The sequence below is a fragment of the Myotis daubentonii genome, chromosome 7 (genome assembly GCF_963259705.1).
Source record: "Myotis daubentonii chromosome 7, mMyoDau2.1, whole genome shotgun sequence".
Taxonomy (NCBI): Eukaryota; Metazoa; Chordata; class Mammalia; order Chiroptera; family Vespertilionidae; genus Myotis; species Myotis daubentonii.
This window is the reverse complement of record NC_081846.1, coordinates 74,773,414-74,797,214: the sequence shown is the minus strand read 5'-3', so window position 1 is coordinate 74,797,214 and position 23,801 is coordinate 74,773,414.

The following is a 23,801-nucleotide window of genomic DNA, read 5'->3' as shown; positions in this document are numbered from 1 at the left end:
CTTTATTTACATTTCAAAACAAACTGGTTATTCACTTACTTCATTGCTTGAAGGATTATGTGTTCATTGCAAGCCATTAGGGACCATTGGGAAATGAAGTTCTTTTCTCTTCCTAAGGTTTTGTTTAAACTTCACAAATCACATGACAGACTGTGTCAACATGTTCAAACAGCAGCATCTCTCTAATAAAGGCACAGAAACTAGACTGGAACAGGATGGCTCTATGGGCTGGATGGGAAGTGGAGCAACCTGAGACGGCTAGAAATGTCACCAGTGAAGTGAACAGAGCCAGGGGACTGACCCAGCAACCAGACTGGCCACCTCCAGGAGGCTGGTAACTGTTGGAAAAGTAAATTCTTTGGAATTTGTATTCTGACCCAGTGAGACCAAGATTGAAAATGATGTAAATCCAGGGGGAGTGAAACAAACAAACAGAAATCAACCCAGAGAGATGAAGTCTAGAAATACCATTAGACTCTTTTACCTGTGGGAACCATAAGAGATACAATTTTGCTTAACAACGTTTTTGTGTGCTTTTTCCCATCTTGTGATTGAACAAATGTTAACACAGGTCTACTTGCACTTTTCAGTTTTCTTTATACAGACGTTAAATGTTATAAAGGCATGTCATTTAGCTTGAAGCAGGAAAATAAAATTACTCTAGGTATTTAAAACAGAGGAAACTTAACGCAGGGAATTGGTTCTCCAGGTGAAGAGCTAGAAGGCAAGCAGGGGATGGTCAGGCAACCTGAGGATAGAAGCCCAGGTTACTGGAGCCCATGACCAGGGTTACCTGGAAGAATCTGAAACCATGGAAGATCTAGCCATTGAGAATGGAGCCCTGGGAGGGACTCGGACACAGATAAAGAGGGGAGAGAAATACCTTGGCTTTTCCCCTTTGCCCTCCCTGTTATCTCCTGTCGGTGCCTCTCATTGGCTAAACCTAAGTGGAAATCGGCTGACACAGAGCCTGGAAACAGCCTGCAGATGGCCCCCACACACCCCCACTCCCACATTCTGAGATCCTAAGTAAAGCATGCCTGGGTCAGAGAGCAAAGAAGCTGAGGCCCAGGGCAAACAATATTTGCAAATTAGCACATACCTTATCTCAAAGGGTCCAGTGCTTTCTCACCAGAAAAAGGGAGAGGAAGAGAAGGACTTGGTTGCCACTCCCATCTCTTCCTCATTTCTCTCTCCCAAACCCTAACAAATAAAGCAAATGGCATCATATTTTTTTAAAGATCTCCAGGTAATTCAGATTACGCTTGCATCAGCCCCCTTACCTGCTCTGCCTTATGTCAAAATTAAAATATTGAGCAGTGGTGTGCTTAAATGCTGATATTCTTGGTAATCGTTCCTTCTTCCCTACTTTAACAGTGGTAAGAAGGAAATGGTTTCGTGATTTTTTGTGTGTTTTTTGGCTAAGGACTCGAAAACTACCGAATTGGTGTTATTTCTTAATAATACCAGAGCTTCAGGGAGTTTATAAAACTGAGAGGAAACAAAACATAAATAAAACAATGCAGCTTTTGCAGCACTTCAAAACAAAACTTTTAAAAGTGTGGTTTTTAAAATATAAGTGGATTTGTATGTTTTAGAAGGGAGAAGACTATCCCTGACCTCTCAAGTATATAATCAAACATGTTGGCACCATACATAATGATTTGGCCCCAATCCTGTCTGTAATAATAAAGAAGAGGCAGCAGAACTCGGGTCTGAAACCAGGGGACAATTAGTTCCATCCATTAGTGGAAATTTTATGAGGTCAGTAAATGAGGAGTGTCTGGTTGAGTGCTCAGGAGGAAAAGGGGAATTCAGTGTATGCAGTAAAGGTAAAATATACTACTTACTCAAAACCTTCTCAGGAATCTAAAGGTCATCTGCCTCCCAGTCCCAAAGAAATACAGTCCTGCGGAACCTCCCCGGCCATTTCCAACTGCCTGGCTAAGCTTTCCTCCGGGTCTGAAGCTGGCCCGCCCGCCGACTTAGGCAGACAGACTATCTAAATCCTCACGCCCGGCCTCATCTGGCCTGCACAGAATCTGAGGCTGAGACAGTACCCGTGGGTGTGCTTGGGCTGAGGAGTCAGATGGAGGCCCCATTCTGGAAGGTGGCATGGTCAGGTAATTAAGGAGAGTGAATAATGGGGTTGCTCAGATGACCATGAGAATCACCTCAGTGAGAATTCAGAAACCTGAAGTCCAGTGTGGGGAGACATGATCACAGACAGAGAGAGACAGGAGAGAGAGTCAGATATTAAGTGGCTCTAACAAACCTTTTCAACAACACCTCCCCTGTCAACCTGGTGAGTGTTGATTGGGATGTTTGACTCTTAGACCAGCTAATCCCTGGGGATATCTGAGTGATCTTAGAGTTCAGTAAGGACCACAAAGAGGGTCCTGACAACACCCTCGAATGTCTTGATCTCTTTCTTATATTAGTGCTATCCATCTATTTATTCATGCATTCCTTTGGCACTGCCTTTTCCTCCTCTCCACCCTGACCTTTATATAAGACAGAGTTGAACCACAAATGAACAACACTAAAAGGTATTTTCCAGGTGAACAAAAACCTCTCCCCATAGAGTTTTATATCTAGAATTGCTATCTTGCTATCTTTTGTGGAATATTTGGTTCTTTTAAAATTATTTTATCAGTTGGAAAGTCATTTACAGCCCAATAACTTATATTAATTTACTTTATTCCCAATTTTTAACTTAAAACTTTAATTTAAAATTAAATATTTTTACTATTATTCCATAATTGATTGATAAACCCACCTTATTCAAAAGTGATTAATTTGTTTTTTAAGGACATGCATTTTTGGCAAGATAATATAATGAGTGTGTGTGTGTGCGTGTGTGTGTGTGTGTAAAAGAAGAAATCAAAATAAGGATAAGACATAAAATGAATGGTGCTGGAAGTGAAGTTAATGCCAACACACACACACACATAAAGTATATGCTAAGGTCACAACAATTGCATTGCAATAGGTGGCCTACACGTTTATCTAAGCTTTCTAACAAACAACATAAAAATGCAAATATGATCAGTTGATCCATCAAAGAATGTATAGGGCTCACTGAACATAGCAGCTAGTCCCACATAAAATTCGAAGCAAAGTCCCCTTATACAATGTAATTGAAGAGTTATCAATAACAAGCATATAGAAAACACAGTTATAATATTTTAGGGCCAGTTCTTCCAGTACCCTTAAATATAAGTCAATATCATCACGATAAAGCTCAATTCTACCAAAGAGGTAGGGCCAGATCGTGTTACAGGGGTTAGCTCTGTGCTGGCATCTATAACAATAAAAGGGTAATATGCTAATTAGACTGGACATCATTCCATATGTCATTTCAGATGTCCTTCCGGACAAAGCCAGGGCCAGAGCGAAGCCGGTGCCAGCAGCTTCCAGGGGAAGGAAGGCCTACTCTTGCATGAATTTTGTGCATCGGGCCTCTAGTAAACCAATAAAGGAGTAGGTTTAAGAGTATGTGGAAATCAGAATGGATATTGAAGATATAATAAAATCTTCTTAATAGGCTAATTCTCTCAGTTAGGCTTTGATAGCTCCAAGGGGCAAAGAGTTTGTTCTCTGATCCCTGGATTACTGCTCTTAGTTACAAACCAACCCCTATGCCTTGACAGTAGAGTTTTATAAGACAACACTTTTTTTTAACTTTTTTTAAATAAAAAATGTCTCACCTTACAAGGACATGCACCCAGTTGGGAGATATCCTGTGTCTGCTCAATGACTAATCAAGGACAGGATCAAAATTTTCCTTATGCATGTATTTGAGTCAACTTCAATATTCAGATCAAAGAATTGTTGAGATTCCAAGTTCTACTGTGTTTAACTTTGCTGCCATAAATTTGGCCTGAAAAAAAATGTCAACATGGCCGAAACCGGTTTGGCTCAGTGGATAGAGCGTCGGCCTACGGACTGAAAGGTCCCAGGTTCGATTCCGGTCAAGGGCATGTACCTGGGTTGCGGGCACATCCCCAGTAGGAGATGTGCAGGAGGCAGCTGATCGATGTTCCTCTCTCATCGATGTTTCTAACTCTCTATCTCTCTCCCTTCCTCTCTGTGAAAATCAATAAAATATATATAAAAAAAAACCCATTCAATATATTTAAAAAAAAATGTCGAAGCGAGAAACTAAGATGGCGGCATAGATAAACACCGGGAAATTGTCGCCTCACACAACAATTGAAGAATGCCACAAGGGTCAGAGCAAACATCGTCCAGAACAAAAGGAAGGCTGGCTGAGTGTAATTTCTACAACTAGAAGAAAAGAGGGGCATGCTGAGAGCCAGCAGAGCTGCGGAGGTGAAGTGCAGAGGTACGGCAGCGGCTCGCGCGCGCGCGCGCGCGCGCGCGCGCGGAAAGGGGGTGGCGCCTGAGGACGCGGCTGTCTTTTTGAATCACAAGCTCCCGACTGCTCTGAACTCCGGTTCCAGCGGGTCTCTGGGGACCCAGGGCTCATACGGGGAGAGGCTGGTCTGTCAGGCGGCAGCGGGCGAACTTGAGGGCGGCTTTCCCTCAGAGGTGCTTGCAGCCGTTACCGGGACACTGAGACGCGCGACTCCCGGGCACGGAGAATCACCATAGCGGCTTTCACCGCCCTTTGACTCCCTGAGACCCCGCCCCACCCAGGCTGCGGCAGAGGCTTTTGCATGTGAATGTACCTAACTACAGCCCAGCCAGGCAGACCCGGAACTTCCAAGAGAAGGCCCAAGGCCCCGCAGCGGCTTGCATTGCTTCACAGCTGAGCCTATTCGAGGCTCCTGCTGTGTGGCCTCAGGCAGGGGCTGAATTAGCACCTCCTTAGATCCAGGAGCCACTGTACCCAGTGGTCAGAGGGGGACCATTCTCCCACTTCAGACACAGCTGATTCCCACAGCCAATTGGCCTGGAGGTCAATTCCTCCCAGTGATCCTACAACAACCAAGGCACCAAGAGTGCACCAAGAGTGTCTACCCCAGGTAACTGGGGAGGCTGAGCCACTGGGCCCTATAGGACACCTGGCGCGCAGGGCCACTCTATCAACACAGGGAAGCAGCCAAAATGCGGAGACAAAGAAAAAGGTCACAAATGGCAGAAACGGAGGAAAGCAAACGACTGGATATAGAGTTCAAGGCCACGTTTATAAGGTTTTTCAAGAATTTTATGGAAACCGCTGATAAATTTAATGAATCCCTCAAGGAGTATAGTGAGACCATGGAGGACATGAAAAAGGACCAACTAGAAATTAAGCATACACTGACTGAAATAAAGAATAATTTACAGAGATCCAACAGCAGACAAGAGGATCCCAAGAATCAAGTCAAAGATTTGAAATACAAAGAAACAAAAAATACCCAACCGAAAAAGAAAAAAGAAAAGAGATTCAAAAAATATGAAGATAGTGTAAGGAACCTCTGGGACAACTTCAAGCGTACCAACATCAGAATTATAGGGGTACCAGAAGGAGAGAGAGGGCAAGATATTGAAAACCTTTTTGAAGAAATAATGACAGAAAACTTCCCCTACCTGGTGAAAGAAATGGACTTACAAGTCCAGGAAGCGCAGAGAACCCCAAACAAAAGGAATCCAAAGAGGACCACACCAAGACACATCATAATTAAAATGCCAAGAGCAAAAGATAAAGAGAGAATCTTAAAAGCAGCAAGAGAAAGACAGTCAGTTACCTACAAGGGAGTACCCATTCGACTGTCAGCTGATTTCTCAACAGAAACCATGCAGGCCAGAAGAGAGTGGCAAGAAATATTCAAAGTGATGAATAGCAAGAACCTGCAACCAAGATTACTTTATCCAGCAAAGCTATCATTCAGAATGGAAGGTCAGATAAAGAGCTTCACGGATAAGAAAAAGCTAAAGGAGTTCATCACCACCAAACCAGCATTATATGAAATGCTGAAAGGTATTCTTTAAGAAGAGGAAGAAGAAAAAGGAACTCTTACCATTTGCCACAGCATGGATGGAACTGGAGAGCGGATAAATACCACAGGATCTCACTCATTTGTGGAATATAATGAACAACATAAACTGATGAACAAGGACTGATCCAGAGACGGAGAGGCATTGATTGGACTGTCGGGCCTTGGAGGGAAGGTAGGGGAGGGTGGGGGCAAGGGGGAAAGATCAACCAAAGGACTTATATGCAAGCATATAGGCCTAACCAATGGACACGGACAACGGGGGGGTGAGGGGATGAGCGGGGGGGGGGGGGTAGAGGGTACACATATGTAATATCTTAATCAATAAAAAATAAAAAAAATGTCAACATGGTTATACATAGGCTTAATGTATTTATTCATTTAATAAGTGTCTATGAGTCCCTGTTTCAGACCCTCTTCTAGCTGCTGGAGAAATCAGTGACTAAAGTAAAAAATCCTGTGCTCAAGGATTTCACTTCTAGTGAGTACTTGAATTGGTCATAAATTTCAATAGAAAAAGCCTGTTTCTAAGTATACCTTCCAAAATAAAGTGTTTTAAAAGTGAAAGCTACATCCCATTGCCTAATACATAATTTTTCTTAAATTCATTTCCTTTTTTGCAGTCGTATTGGAGGTCAACATTTTTCTTATCATCTTTATTACTTCAGTGACTCTTCTAGTCCATTTTTATAAAGGGACTTCCATTATGAATACTTACCACAAGTAAATAAAATTATTACTTTTGCAGCATTATATAAATGGTTATATTGTAGGTATTTTTAAGGAAATTTCTATTAATTTTTTAGAAACCCATTGTCAAAGGCTGTTTTCTAATGTTAAATGCTTAGTAAATCTAATAGTTTTATAAAATATATCTCATATTCTATTCTCTGTGATTAGTCTTTATAAATTAATGCTAAGTGTTTGTATGTCTGGTATATATATTAAATGTTTATAAGTCAACCCAAATACTATTTTTTTTGTTTAATAAGAAAATGACATTAATAAAATATATTATCAAAGAAGTGAGAAAATGGATCACAATTTCATTAAACTCAGTTTTTTTAAAAAAATTATAAAATAATACTGGATTATAAAATCCAATAAGAGAGTATTTGTACCCAGATTTATTGACTAAATTGCACTTCTGCTTCAAAAAAAATTGAGACAAATCAGCTAGGGCAGAAAGATGTAATATTTTAATGAAATGCCCTTTAAGAAAAAAAATAGTTTTTAAGTCATGAAAATGGGGAAAAATAGGAAGAACTACTCAAGGGATACAAAATAATCTCTTCATGTTCCCTATGCAGTAAATTTGATCATTTCTTATTTCCTACAACTATTTGTCATAGTAAATATTTAAATAGCTTTATTTTTAAATTTATTTAAAATATGGCAGAAATTAGGAGCTACTGAATGAATATAAAAACTCTCTAGGGATTTTTATTTTAGATGAAATGATAAACAGAAGAATTTACCAATAGAACTGACTTTATTTTAAGGTAGAATTTTTCAAAAGTAAAAGTGCAGAGCAGACAATTAAAATAAAAGATTTACTAGAACAATTAATAAATTTGAACCCATATTACATATTCTAAACCAACAACAAAAAGGATCTTTAGCAAGTGAGTATAGAAGGGAAATAGCAATAGCTAACAGGTATGGATGCACTGAGCAGTTGGTCTCTGTTCTAGTCGTTTTATATGTGCTCATTTAGTCTTCAAAACTGCCCTTTTGGGTCAGCACAATTATATCTCCATTTTATAGAAAAAGAAACTGTCACAAAGACTGAAAAAATTTGTTCAAGGTCATCAGCTAGTAAGTTGTGAAAGTAAAACTTTAACTCCGGTATTCTGACTCCAGAAACATTATGATATCATTACTATTATAACAAATACTTAAAAATCTCATGTTAAATGAAAATGTAGAGGCATGTTCAGTAAATCAGTTAGAAGGCAATACTGTCTATTATATCATGTATCATTTGCAAATGTGGAAATAAAGAAAGGGAGGATGAAAAGAGAAAAGGAAAGAAGAAAAGTATTTGAAATAAAAGGAAAATGACATAAGCTTGTCTAGCTAGGAAAATCTTTGGTATGCAGTTAACCTCAGTAACTGAAAGTTATTTTAGTAGTTTCTAGTTTTATCAGGAGGCATATGTATGTGAATACATGTACACACAATATGTAAAAATATATCTTATAGATGTAATATATTATATATACATATATGTATGTGCACATATATGTATGTCACCTATATAATACATTGCATGATATGTGTATATACATATATTTATGCATATTTCAGCACTCATGTAATAAATGTTCAATTATATTTGTTGAATGAAAAAATGAAATCTATCTATCTATATAAAAGCCTAAGCGAACATTCGACTGATTGACCATTTGACCATTCAACCATTCAATCATTTGACTGGTAGCTATGATGCGCACTGACCACCAAGGGGCAGACGCTCAATGCACAGGTATGGAAACATGGAACAGACTGGTGAATCTCGGCGGGGGGGGGGGGGGGGGAGGAAGGTGGGTGGGAAGAGATTAACTAAAGATCTTATATGCATACTAGAGGCCCAGTGCATGGAATTGTGCACCAGTGGGGTCCCTTGGTCTGGCCTGAGGGTATCGGGCTGAAACCAGCGGTCAGACATCCCCCAAGGGGTCCCAGATTTGGAGAGGGCACAGGCCAGGCAGAGGGACCCCACCGGTGTACAAATCCATGCACCAGGCCTCTAGTTAATATATAATATACCTAGATACTGTTCAGAAAACCTTTGATAAGGAAGGCTGGATTTGGAGGATAAAAGCTTTTACTTTCACTTTATACTTCTTGGTATGTTTTACGTTTTCTCCCCGTATTTTTATACTGCTCCTTTTTCATGTCAACCAAAATTATCTAGAAAGCAGGATTATGGAACATTTTTGCTTTGTATTTTTATATTAAAATACTAATAAATATTAAGAAACACATTATCTATTGACTATTATTTTAATGTTAGGAATCCAAGGGAGAAAACACACACCTTGTAATTTACATGAATCAACCCAGAGCGATGCAATAGATGTTACCCGAAGACTAAATTTTGGAGGGGGGTTGTTGGTTGGTTGTTTTGTTTTGTTTTTTCTTAAAAAGTTCATCCCATAAATGTCCAGTTTCCCCAATTAAATATATGAAAAAGAACAGAGGTGAGAGCATCCGGTAATGAACACAACCACCTCTATTTCTTTTAAATCTGTGTCATCTTCAACTAAACCTCTTTTATTTACCCTGTAGATGTCTTGACAATCTTATAGCTGTAATTTAACTAAGCATTAAAACTGAAATTCTTTCTCCCTACTCTTCTTTTTGCCTTTCAGTAATTACTGTATCTGTGGGCAGGTTGTATAAAGGCTATGAAGTATTTGAATAAATTTTTTTGCTTTCATTATAAACTGATACAAAACTGAAGTGTTACCCTTCTTAAATGTAATCAAGTAAAGATTATGGTTTTGATTAGCCATTGAATTGGTCCCGAAACATAATCAGATACTTGCCTATTTTGTCAACCTCTGATTTAGAGTCTTTCTTGCAAATGAATGGCCTTAATCTACTAATAAATAAGATATCTGATTTATGTAGACAAGAAAGAAAATGGTTTTGCTATGAAAAGTTTCCTTCTCTCTATGCAAAGGAATGGGCTAAAATCTTCCCAATAATCTGTTAAAAACTATAAGAATTTGATGTGGAAGGTAAGATGACTTCCAGTGTCCTGATGTAAGTTAGAATCTTTATTTTATCGCCTCTTTTCTCAAAGCAGACAAAAGTATTTCTGGGACTTTTGCAATATAAAGCACCAGAGAAAGAAGAATCATAACCTCTGCCCATAAATGTTTATCCCATTAGAAAAATAAGATACAAATAAATTAGAAAAGTAGAAAATTAAACTTTCTATGGAATTCCTATTAAAGTATAAAATTGTGCCATATAGACAATATATATTCATTTTATTACTATTTGTATAACTTTTAAGACTTTTTAAGTAGCTTCTCTACCTTCTAACATTGGTATCTTTAAGGTTGGCTCATTTTTCTACCCTCAGTACATGCCCCTTCAGTGATCTCACCCTGTCCCATGGCTATGAAACCATACAAACTCTGGTGCTTCCCAAATACTTGTGTCCAGTACAGACCTCAGATGCAACAGTCCACTGCCTGTTCTATACATCTGCTTAAATATCTCAGATGTTCCTGATATTTAACATCTCCAAACTGAACTCTTGATCATTCTCCTTGCATAACCAAATCTGCTCCATCTGTAGACTTTCCATCCTCTGTTGCTAAAGTCAGAAACCTGAATTTCATGCTTGACCTCTTACTTCCCCTTGACTCTTATATTTAGTCCATTATACAGTCTGATCAATTCAACTTTCAAAATATTATTTGAATCCATCTCCATCTCTCTTTTTACTTTATTTGCTTACCTGATCTCCCAGCATTTGCCTTTCCATTCTTCACAGGGCAGTCAAAATGATCAATTCAAAGTAAAAAAAATCACTTGATATTATTTTTCTTAAAAAGTCTTCAAAGACTTCCCATTATATTTAGGAGAAAGTATGGGTACAATTTGAATGATATCCCTTGCCACCTTTATGTCTCAAATATAACCATTATTTTTTTCACAAAACTTTATACTTTATTAATGTATTTCATATGTGTGGCTTTTATTTTTGCTTTGGTTTTATTGGTTTGTCTGTGTACCTATCCCTACTAGACTTTAAGCTCCATGTAACAGGGACCATATTTCCTCAGACCCATAATTTCACTTAATACTTAAAATATCCCTATTTTATTTATTATCCCTATTTCACAGATGAGGAAAATAGAACAGAGAAGATGAGTGACTTTACTGCAGACACATCTATAATAATAAAAGGGTAATATGCTAATTAGGCCAGACAGCTGGACGTCCTTCTGGATGACCTTCCAGATGAAGCTGAGGCTGCAAGGGCCGAGCCCCTTGCACAAATTTAGTGCATCGGGCCTCTAGTATCTTATATAATGAAAAACTAGATGTAAGCCAAGATCTATTGGAAATTGAGAGCTCTCCAGTTATCTGTGATGCTCTATCATCCCCTCCACACACATTTCTCACTGGAGATGTCCACAACCACCACTGTACTAGGGAACTTCCTCTTGTAAATATTCGTGAACTAAAATCCACATGAAAGAAAGTTTCAAAAATGACAACTGTCAAATAATTTTTAATTACATAATTGTGAGGGAGATAGGGTAAGAAACTGGTTTTCCCATCTTTTAGGGGGTGCACAGGTATTTTTCTATATAGAAATCTTAAATGCTAAGGGCTTTCAAGAAAGACAGACTCAAATCTCAGTACCTCTATTTCAGTTTTCTAATATGTAAATGGTATTAGGATTTAAGAACTAAGTGAAGTAATGTGTATGAAGCACTTAATACTGCATTCAATATTACTTATTGCTATATTAGTCTTTTTAAAAATATATATATTATTGATTTTTTACAGAGAGGAAGGGAGAGGGATAGAGAGTTAAAAACATCGATGAGAGAGAAACATTGACCAGCTGCCTCCTGCACACTCCCTACTGGGTATGTGCCCACAACTAAGGTACATGCGCTTGACCAGAATCGAACCTGGGACACTTGAGTCCACAGGCCGATGCTCTACCCATTGAGCCAAACCAGTTAGGGCATTTTTTTTCCCAGTACAGCTGCACAACCATGTAGTGAGAGAATAGACACAAGAGAATGTTTCTCTGTCTTAAGTCTGAGGGTGCTTATGGTCAGGTCGCATTGAATATGGAGTGACTGCAGTGAAGCTAAATAGAATCCCCCAAGGTTTAGAATCCGGAATGAGCTCCAATTCCCTGTTCTTGATGATGACTCCACCTAAAACCTATAGAAAACTTCACAGATGAGGTCAGTTCATGGTTCTTTCAAGCACTGACTTTATCACTCAGTTGTAATTATTGAGATCTTCCCTGCTTTATTCTGTATACTTGAGTCATTCCTTTCGTACCCTTCAAGCACTGCCTTGCTCTTGCCAAACCCTCATCAGAGTCTGTAGTTTTTATATCTACATCCTTAGTTCCCCATTTGGAGCCAGTTCTCCCTGGGCTGGCTGCCTGAACTGAGACATATCAAAGAAGAGAATATTTAATTTCTTATTGCTGTTCTCTGTGGTCCTGTTGGGAAACCCTTCCAAACTGTAGTGATCATCATCTGTTGTCAGTAATCATGTTTACACATACCTTGTTCTACTGCTAATATTCTACTCCTCCTTCCTTTTCTCTATCTAGAAAACAGGTCGTAGGTTGTGACGTCCACTAAACCATGTGCGGATGTAGTAATGAAATCATGTTCAATCCCTTATTCCATAATGTAACGTCATGAACTTGTTTTGCTAATTAACCCCTATTAAAAGGTTAAAATTCTAAAGACCCAAGATATACATAACAAACACTTACACAGGAAAATACTTGGGGGATAAGGAGAATTTCTAACATTCTTTCTGAATACAGTTAATATATCCCAAAGCAGTTAATAGAATAGCTTCTGAAATCCACAAGGAAACTGTCACTTCTTCAGACCTGACATTAAAATTTAACTAATTATGAATGGTAGTCATTAAAAATATTTCAGGAAACACTTTCAAAATGTTCATATGTATTATTGGCCTTGGGGGGAAACCAAGGAACAGAATCAGACTCAGAAGCCCACTTAATTTTTCTGTCAGAGGTATTCTTTCATTTTTGTGACCATGATCTCATTCCCAAATGTCATCCCTTTCTTTCCCTTGTGAAGCATAGTCACCAACCAACAGAGACACATCTCCAGTTCATTGTCTATTTATCACACCTCATCACACCTGTCAGAGACCTTTCCTCCCCTAGCCAGACCACTTCCTGCTGACTGCTCTTCCCTAGCCTCTTGCTCTATCTCCTATGGCAGCGGTTCTCAACCTGTGGGTCGCAACCCCTTTGGGGGTCCAACGACCATTTCACAGAGGTCGCCTAAGACCATCGGAAAACACATATATAATTTTACATATTGTTTTTGTGTTAATCACTATGCTTTAATTATGTTCAATTTGTTACAATGAAAATACATCTTGCATATCAGATATTTACATTATGATTCATAACAGTAGCAAAATTACAGTTAGGAAGTAGCAACGAAAATAATTTTATGGTTGGGGGTCACTACAACATGAGGAACTGTATTAAAGGGTCACGGCATTAGGAAGGTTGAGAACCACTGTCCTATGGAATCTTCTTTCTACATCTAGTGTCATAGAGCACAAAATGAGTTTGGTGCTTAGATTCTTATCACTCTTGGAGTTCTAGCATGCCTTTCCCAATATACCCATGTGAATTCATTTCATAGTTGGATGCTGCCAGGTTAACAACTTGCCTTCTTCTTTGTAACTGTTTATAAAAACAAATGAATGAATGACAAATAAGACTAATGGGGTAAGGGAACTGAATCTATGAGTCTATGACCTCTCTCCACTGACATTCAAAGATATTAAAATAAGTCAATGAACTGGCAAAGGCCTAACCAAGATTCTAAGAGAAATAGGACACCTGGGAAGAAATTTAACATAGAAGATAGGAGGAATGTGGAAGCCTGAGTATGTCTGATTATCAAAGCTATGGGTGAGTTGAGAGTACTGATTCCCCCACATACACCATTGGAAAATCAATTACTACTAGCACAATTAATTTTGGTGATATGAGTGCACTTTATCGGCCATGGCAGAGCGAGGGGCTCTGAGTTGAAAGAAATTTTACCTCTGATGAAGCTATTGCTGCTGGGACAAATCAGTTGATCTCAGTAGTAGATTTCTGGATTCACTAATGGTAGCAATGAAGGTCTCAGAGAGAGTGGTCATTATGGCATTCATCCTCAAGGAAGACATCAGTTGCTGCTCCCCCAAAAAGAAGCCACGTGGTAGAAATTGTAAGAAATGGTTCATAAATATTCACATGCTTCCTTGGGGAGCTTCAAAGATATTTAGGAAGAAAAACTCCTGGAAATATTAGGAAGTTTTGCAATAAAGTAGATAGGGACCCAAAAACCTTATAATTTGAGATAATAATATAAATCCTTTTTTGAATCTACAAACTGCTAAAATGTCCTGATACCTTACTCTTTTCTAAGAATACATGAACTTAAATAAAAATCCTGATTTCCCCAATATCATTGCTTGCAAGACACCACTAATTGCTGCTCATCTTTAATAGTGATTTTTTTTGCAAGGTACTTGGTTCCACTGAATTAATATTACACTTTTCAGTCTTCCTTACAAGTATGTATGGCCATGTGATTAAGTTCTGACCAGTGATATAAAATTACATATAATTTTTATGTAGGGACCTACCATAAGTAGGCAGAAACACATGCTCTTTGTTTCCTCTCCTTCCTACCTCCACCTTTGTTCCAGGAACGTCATACCGCTACCTGGGATAATGAGAATGAGGGCACTACCTGGGGGAGAGTAAGGCAGTGAAACAAGGATGCTGGGTTCTTAATGAATTCATGGATCAGAGCCACTGTAACAGCCCTGAAAAATACAGGACGGCATTTTTCACTCACATATCTGGCATCTGGACCAAGAGTGCTGGAGAACTGGGGGCTGGATGGGCTCTTTCTCTCCTGTGGCCTTTCCAGGGAAGCTAGCTTAGTCAAATTCTCTCTGGGTGTTCCTTCTAGACTGCTAGTTGTTCTTTCTCAGTCATCTCCAATGGGTTTCTTCCTCAGCTTCTCCACTCCCCAATGTCCTGTCTTCTGGCATGTGTCTTCATTCTCTACACTCTCTCCCCAGGTAATACAATTACAGTGTGGCCTTGACTTACGAGTGTCCAGACTAACAAGTTTTTCGAGATACAAGCTGTCTCTTGGCCAATTTTTTGCTTTGAGTTGCGAGCTAAAATTCGGGTTATGAGCCAGCTTCAGATACCCCACCGCTAGATGGCGCAGCGAACATCACAGTGAACGCCACAACATCAGCCAGCATCACCTGTCTCACTCTTTCACTGTTGATTTGACATACGAGTAATTTGAGTTACAAGCTCCGTCACAGAAGGAATTAAACTCATAAGTCAAGGCCCCACTGTCCCTTCCAAGGCTGCTGAGTGGCCAAGCTCTTCCTAGAATGACATTGAAAACTTTTACAACATGACGTAAAGCTAGTCATTCTCCTCTCTCTCTCCAAAATGCCAACGCCATTTTGGAGACAAAAGTACACATTGAACTGCCCCGCCCCCCCCCCCCACCACCACCACCACCACTCTTTTACTCAGGGTTGCCCCCTCTTTGAAATAAAGTGCTCCGCCTTTGACTCATATGTGATAATGTGTGCCTAGTGTCCAACACAATCAGCGCTCAATAAATCTTAGTTTCAAAATAGAAACAGTTCATGCCATTTTTTTTCTGAGATTATGCCCAATATCTCTAGAAAAAAATAACCATGGCCCCTTTTCTGTTTCCACAGCAGTTAATCTGATACTTGTTGTTAGTAAGCACATGCCACATTGTACTGGGGTTGTTTGTTTGACTCTAGTCCATACCCCTCCATCCAAGGTTGCAAATAGGCAGTCCAGGGCCAAAGATCACGTCACTGAGGAGCCTGGCCAGCACAATATTGGTGAGCAAAAGAATTTGAAGGATTTGACAGGTATCCTCCAGTTTCTCAAGGCCCAACTCTCGCTATTGTCTTAATCTGATTTTCACACATTCACAAACAAATTTCTGCCTTGCCTCTCCTAGACTGGATTCCTTTGAAAACAGAGACCAAGCCTTAATAATGTCAGTCACTTGCACATCACACTACACCTAGTTCATAACTGGCACTCAATAAGCGCTAAAGAGAGATGAGTGAAAGCCTTTGTCACAGTTTTGGCCCTACATAGGGACCATGCTCAAAAAAAAAAAAAAATGTAGAGTGTGCCTGGAATGTTTGCATTTTCACAGGCAATTTCAACACTGTAAAGCCTTCAATACTTCTTCCAAAATAGTCTTTCTCTAAAATAGAGCTCTTCTAAGGTTCAAATACGAGTTACTGAAATAATTAAAGCACTTTCCTGAGTTCTGCCTTGCACCCTGGCAGTATCAGAGCAGAAGGTAGGGGGACAGGGAACAAAATTTGGTTTTGTCTATTTTTAAAAAGCAGTGATGATCGCTGCTCACTCTCTAGAAAACAATGAAAACTTCTGGTCAAATCATCACCTTCATCTTCCTCTTATTCTTTAAACCAGTCACATTGGAGGTGAGCAGTCTCTCAAAGCACAAGATTGCTGTTGCTATTCTTTTATTTATTTACTTTTTATTAAAATATAATTTTATTGATTTCAAAGAGAAAGGGAGAAGGAGAGAGAAATAGAAACATCAATGATGGGAGTCATGGATAACCCAAACCTGGGCATGTACCCACAATGGGGAATCGAACCATGATCTCCTGATTCATAGGTCCACACTCAACCACCAAGCTACACCAGCCGGGCTGTTGCTAACCTTTTAAACACTAACATAGAAGATGAGTTTCCTTCCAGCAGCATTTGAAAGTAGAGAATTGTACTTAACCTAAATAAATTTGGTGCATCTCATTATGAAAAAAAAAAAAGAAAGAAAACACACCACCTAAGAATATGAATACATTTTTATAGTTGCTTCGAGATTCAGAGTGAATTTTTTTTTTAAATATATTTTATTGATTTTTTACAGAGAGGAAGGGAGAAAGATAGAGAGCTAGAAACATCGATGAGAGAGAAACATCGATCAGCTGCCTCCTGCACACTCCCCACTAGGGATGTGCCCGCAACCCAGGTACATGCCCTTGACCGGAATCGAACCCAGGACCCCTCAGTCCACAGGCCAACGCTCTATCCGGTTTCGGCTAGAGTGAATTTTTTAATACTTAATATCCTATGCTGTTTTCTTCTTTTCTTCAGAAATAACTCTGCAAGTTCAGAGTTTATTTTTTTAACTATTTTTTTTCAAAATCAGTAGGAAAAAATTACCATATCTTTCAGCTATATAAAACAGTTTTACAGTTTAGCACTTGAAAAACACCCCCCATCAATCACTAGCAGCAACTGAGGCACTTTATGCACCAAACAACGCAAGCTGAAATTGAAACATCCTTGATTGGTGACAAAACAATTTTTGCCTTTCTAGTTTCTGGCATGTCTCCTTATCAATAGGTTGTTAATTCTAGGGTACAGTCGATCTTATGGCCCTATTTAAAAAGACTTAGGGGGTGAGTGATGGGAAAATCCTACCCAATTATTAAAAAGTATGATATAACTACACGTTTTCCTACAAATACTTACTGCCTGAGGAAAACTCCTTAAGGACATTATTATTTTTCTAGCACCTTTACAAGAAGAAATATTTAGCAATCTGATTAAATTCAGGTTGAATCTGGTAAGTAATAAAATCACATTTTGGAAGGAAATAAAGTTTGTTTATTTCTTGCAAGTTGGCAGTGTATTAACATTCAATCAGTTATCTTCTCCCCCTTCCACCCTCCCCATAAAAATATGTCCGTGTTCTTCTGTACATGCTTATTATTTTTTGCCAAAATGGTTCATTCTGCCTAGTAGCTAGAAACAAAGATATTTTTGTGGGAAAACATGCTGAGACAGCATTATAAAATTTTATTGCTAATAGATAGCAATATGCAGTGTAATAAAAGATTAACTACATAAAATAAATTTAGTATTCATCTAGGTTATAATGTATGTATATGCTTTTATTAACATGCACTTTAATTTTTTTAAATTTTTCAGTTACAGTTTACATTCAATATTATATTAGTTCCAGGTGAGTAGCATAGAGTTTAGACATTTATGTAACTTACCAAGTGATCCCCGTTGATCCCCCTGATAAATCTAGCACCCACTTGACACATAGTTGTTACAATACTATTGACTGTACTCCCTGTGCTGTACTTTACATTCCCATTAACACACATTTTAGAACTCCCCATATAACAAAATGAATAATATTTTAGGCACTTTTCTAAAGCCATTGAACTATTACCTCTCGTTCTCCTAATGGAAGAGCTGTCAATTTCATAGCAACAACACTGGAGAAATACCAGGTTAGAGAAAGGAGAGGGCTAAATAACAGACTTGTACCTATTTGTTTATTGATACATTCAACAAATATTTGTAAGCATCGTCTCTGTGCTAGGCAGTGGGCTGGATGCTGATATACTGTGGTGTATAAATAAAACTTACAGTCTAAGGAATAGTTCCTGATTCTAGGAAGCTCAATGTTAACTCTAGGAGATCATTCTCTCCAACTCCTAGATCTGAAGAGATTCTTAGACATGTGAAATAAATCCCACCTCCTCTCTCTCTCTGTGACCTATCAACAGAGAGTCCTCGGGTTACGTAGAACTCGACATACATCGTTTTGTAGTTAGGTCGCCATCTCCCATTTATTTATTAAAAAAAAAAATTCCATCATTTCTACATATGTGCATATGTGCTTTATGTTTTTTATTATTTACTAGAAGCCCGGCCTGCACCTTCTCCAATCTGGGATCCCTCTTGCAATCCGGGACCACTGGCTCCTAACCTCTTGCCTGTGTACCGGCTTGATCGCCACCTAACCACTCCCTTGCTGGCCTCACAGCCCCCAACTGCCCTCCCCTGCCAGCCTGATCGCCCCAACCACCTCTGCCTCAGTCTCCACCACCGTGGCTTTGTCCAGAAGGAAGTCAGATGGTCGGAAGATGTCCGGTCTCCCGATCTAATTAGCATATTACCCTTTTATTAGTATAGATTTACCACAAGTAAAGGTCAAAAATTGTTATCTTTCTTTTAAATATTTTTAGTGTTTCACTTCATTGCTACTGTGTATGTGCTCCATGTGAGTGATGTAGGTGTTTATGTAGGTGGGTTCCGACTTATGGCAAAAATTGTGTTACGTTGCGCCGTAGGAACAGATCTCCAATGTAACGCAAAAACCTACTATATGTGTATATATATATATATATACACACATATACACTATAGGCCCAGTGCACAAAAATTTTTGCACTCAGGGGGGTCCCTCAGGCCAGCCTGTGCCCTCTTACAGTCTGGGACTCCATCAGGGGATGACCACCCAGGGGGATTGAACCTAAGCTGGCAGTCAGACATCCCTCTGGCAGCTCGGGAGCCTTCAGGGGGTGTCCACTTGCCAGTGGGGAGCAGGCCTAAGCTGCAGTCGGACATCCTTAGCGCTGCTGAGACAGGGAGAGAGGCTCCTGGTGTACTGGCAGCCATCAGCCTGGCTTGTGGCTGAGCAGAGCTGCCCCTGTGTGAGTGCACTGACCACCAGGGGGCAGCTCCTGCATTGAGCATCTGCCCCCTGGTGGTGAGTGTGTCTTATAGTGACCAGTCATTTCCAGTCGTTCTGCTGTTAGGGCCAATTTGCATATTACCCTTTTATTATATAGGAGTGCCTGGCCAGCCTGGGTGAGGGGCTGATGGCTGTTTGCAGGCTAGCCACAGCCCCTTAAGTGTAGGGGTCCCCACTGGGGTGACTGGCCAGCCTGGGTGAGGGGCTGAGGGATGTTTTCAGGTGGTCCACACCCCCTTCAGGGTGGGAGGGGAGGGGTCCGGCTGGGGTGCCTGGCCAGTCTGGGTGAGTGGCTGATGGCTGTTTGCAGGCTGGTCACAGCCCCTTCAGGGTGGGGGTCCCCACTGGGGTGCCTGGCCAACCTGGGTGTGGGGCTGATGGCTGTTTGCAGGCTGGCCAAGCCCTCCAGCGGGGACCCTCACCCCATGAGGGTATAGCCAGCCTGGATGAGGGGCTGATGGCTGTTTGCAGGCTTTCCACAGCCCCCAGCCACCCAAGCTCCCAGTGGAGGCTAGCTGGAAGCAGGTATCTGGGATTTATTTGTCTTCTATAATTGAAACTTTGTTGCCATGAGTGAAGGCCACAGCCGACTCAGGGCAGACGGGAAGCTTGGCTTCCTCCATCTCCTGGGCAACCAAGCCTCCTGCTTGCTCCAGCTCCATGGCTTCCGGCCGCCATCTTGGTTGGATTAATTTGCATATAGTCGCTCTGATTGGCTGGTGGGCATGGCTTAGGGTATAGCGAAGGTACAGTCAATTAGCATCTTTGTCTTTTATTAGTGTAGATATATAAAAGCCTAAGTGACCATCTGACGGTTCTACCGTCTAACTGTTAGCTATGACATGCACTAACTACCAGGGGGCAGACACTCAATGCAGGAGCTGCCGAGCTGCGGTGACATGGCTGCTGTGGTTCTTGGGTGACGTACCTGAAACCAGGGAGAAGGGAGCTCAATTCTAGGGTGCATCACCCAAGAACCGCTCTCTTGCAATCTGGGACACCTTAGGGGATATTGGAGAGCCAGTTTTGGCCCGATCCCCGCAGACCAGGCCAAGGGACCCCACCAGAGCACAAATCCGTGCACCGGACATCTAGTTCAATATCATAAACTTACTAGTTCTTTCCCAACAAAAAAGTGAACCAAAGATGCAAATTACAAAACCATGATCAAATTGTGGAGTCTCTTGTAGGTGGTAGTTCTCATTAGATTTTGCAATAAATTATAAAGTCCATGTTAAAAACTTGAATAGTTTATAATTGTGAACTCTCATTAGCATATATTAAATATTATTTATTAAAATGTTAATAATTTATTAGTTTTTAAATTAATTATCAAATCACTTTACACAATTAAGTCTAATTCATGCAGAAAAATTTCAGAGGGAGGATAGTCTAAAATCCCCTCTCTCTTTTAGTTAAAAAACAAAACAAAACAAAAACACAGCATGCTGGCTGGGTAGCTCAGTTGGTTAGAGCATCCATCGTCCTGATACACCAAGATTGGGGATTTAATTCTAGGTCAGGATACTTACAAGAGGCAAACCACTGAATACATAAATAAGTGGAACAACAAATCAGTGTTTCTCTTTTTCTTTCCATCTCTCTCCCTTCCTTGTCACCTTGCCCTTAGGCATAGCTTAATTATTGAGCAGGCAGGGAGATTTGCATAACAACATTTTCGTGGTTTGAGCACTAGGAACACTTAGGGCTCAGGAAACAAAGCACTTCTCTCAGCAAGCAGGTTGTAAGGTGAGAAATATAGGGGCTCCTAGAGTGGCTTCCTGTTTGGGAGACACTCCACAGGCAACTCTGATGGTCCTTCTCTTTCCATATCACTGAGTTGAGAGCTGCCACATTGGGTCCTTAGCTCCTTGAGTACAGGGTAATGTCTCATTCACCTCCCCATGCTACTGTCCTTAGAGTGCCCGACACAGAATGTCATGGACTCAATGTTTGTGTCCCCACAAAGTTCATATGTTGAAGCCCTACCCCCCAGTGTGGCTATATTTGGAATAAGAAAGTAAAGTTAAATGAAAGCATAAGGCTAGAACCCTGACCCAAGAGGATTAGTGTCCTTATAAGAAGAGACACCAGACAGGTCATTTCTCTCTGGGCAAGCACTGAGGAAAGACCACACCAGGACACAGTGAGAAGGGGGCTGTCTCCAGGCAGGAAGTGAGCTCTTACCAAAAAACAAATCAGCTGGCACCTTGACCTTGGACTTCCCAGCCTCCAGAACTGTGAGAAGTCAATTTCTGTTGTTTTAAACACCTAGTCTATAATAATTTGTTATGGCATGTCTGAGTGAACTAACACACAAAGTTGTCAGATAAACCAATAACTTCTTCAAAAAATTCCAGGCTTTCTCATCCAAACATTTTTGAACACCTGCTGTGTCAGGTACTATGGCAGTCAAAGTGTTATGTAATGAAAGAGAACTGTCATTACCTGTTTCTGCATCTATCAAATGGGAACAATATTAACACTTTCTTAGGGTTATGAGGAATAAATGAGATAAGCAGACCTTAGCTCAGTGCTTACACGGAGGAACCACTCTATTATTTGCTGTCATTATAGCTCAAGGTGTCATACCACAGATAAGGACTACAGACTTTTTTCTCTTTTTGTTGACATAGGTATAAAAAATGTTCCTACCCTACCTGGTTTGGCTCAGTGGATAGAGTGTCAGCTTACAGACTGAAGGGTCCCAAGTTCGATTCCAGTCAGGGGCACATCCAGCCAGAGGCTCAATCCCTAGTGGGGGGCGTGCAGGAGGCAGTCAATCAATGATTCTCTCTCATCATTGATGATTCTATTTCTCTCTCCCTCTCCCTTCCTCTCTGAAATCAATAAAAATGTATTTAAAAAACAAGAAGAAATGTTCTTCACCCACCTGCCATTTTCACGAGTGTATTCCTTATATTGCCTTGGGAAACAAGGTTGAGCAAGAAGAGACTTATAACAAAACTTAAGGAGGCACCCATTCTCAGGGTCATGTAAGTGAAACCCTGTACCTGCAAGACACAGGAAATGGGCACCTCCTTAAATTTTGTACTCTAGTTGTCTCCTTACCTTCCAGCTTTGCTGGGGAATCTTTTTATGAGGATGAATCACTTTACAACTATGGAAAGTAACCTTCTTTAAGAAGTGTGGGAGGCTGTTCCCACTTGGTAAGGAGAAAAGATATAATAAGATCATTTGGATTTTGAACATTTAAGAGGAAACTGATTATACTGGGCTGAATAGTGTCCCCCCAAAATTTATTCCTATCAGGAACTTGTGAAGGTTACTTTATTTGGAAAAAAGATCTTTGCAGATATAATCAAATTAAGGTGAGGTCATAATGAATCAGGGTAGGCCCTAAATCCAATATGACTAGCGTCTTTATAAGTTTAGACACAGAGACATGCACACACAGGGAAGAAAGTCATGTGAAGATGGAAGCAGAGATTGGAGTGATGCATCTACAAGCCAAGGCATGCCAGGGATTGTCAGCAACTTTAGAAGCTACCAGAGGCAAGGACACATTCTTCCCTAGAGCCTTAAGGTGGCATAGCCCTGAAGACACCTTGATTTCAGACTTCCAGCCTCCATGGCTGTTAGGGAATACATTTCTTTTGTTTTAAACCATCTATTTTGTGCTGTTTAGTTCTGAGAAACTAAAATACTTCTCAGTTGCAAGATATGAATCCCTGGGAAAGAAGGAAGAGAGGAGCCTGAATGTGTGAGGTGTAGGACAGACTCAGGCATGACCCAGTGTCTGTGGGGCTGCCTATTTCCCATGAGGGAGCTACCATGTGAATTGAAAGACAAAGCACTAAGCTGTGAAACCCTGACAGCCAAGAGTGGGCAGGTGTGACTGAACATTGTACTGTGTCGGTGTGTCACCCTTCGTCAAAGACACATGGAAGTCCCTGGAGGAATCTCAGCCTCAATGTCAGGAGAGTGAAAGAGCACTTCTGACATCTCAGTAGGGCCAGTGCCCCTCAGGGCCAACCTGAACCAGCAAGGTCCAATGGAAACAGTGTTTGTCTCTCCGTGTGAGTGTGGAAGCTGGACTGGCCTTCCTCTCCTCTTTGGGCTAATTATACTTGGGGAGGTCCTGGCAGTTTTAAAGTGGGTGGGCCTAAGACGAACTTGAAGCATGAGAAGGAGGAACCATGGAGGTTTTGCAGAGGTGACACTCACACTGAAGGACAAATAGGAGTCAGCCACGAGAAGAATGGATGGGGAGCATTTCAAGTAGACGGGCTCACAAAACGGAGGGCCTGGACCTGATAAAGAGATGGCACATTGGACATCTGAAAAGATGAGAAAGACCAGAGCAAAGACTAAATGTAGGAGTTCTAAGACAGGAGGAGGGAAAGTAAATGTCTTTATGTGGAAATCTGGGGACGTGGTAAAGATGATGGGGATGGAGAAAAGATATTAAATCCTAAAACCAGGACCACAATGGAAGTAACTG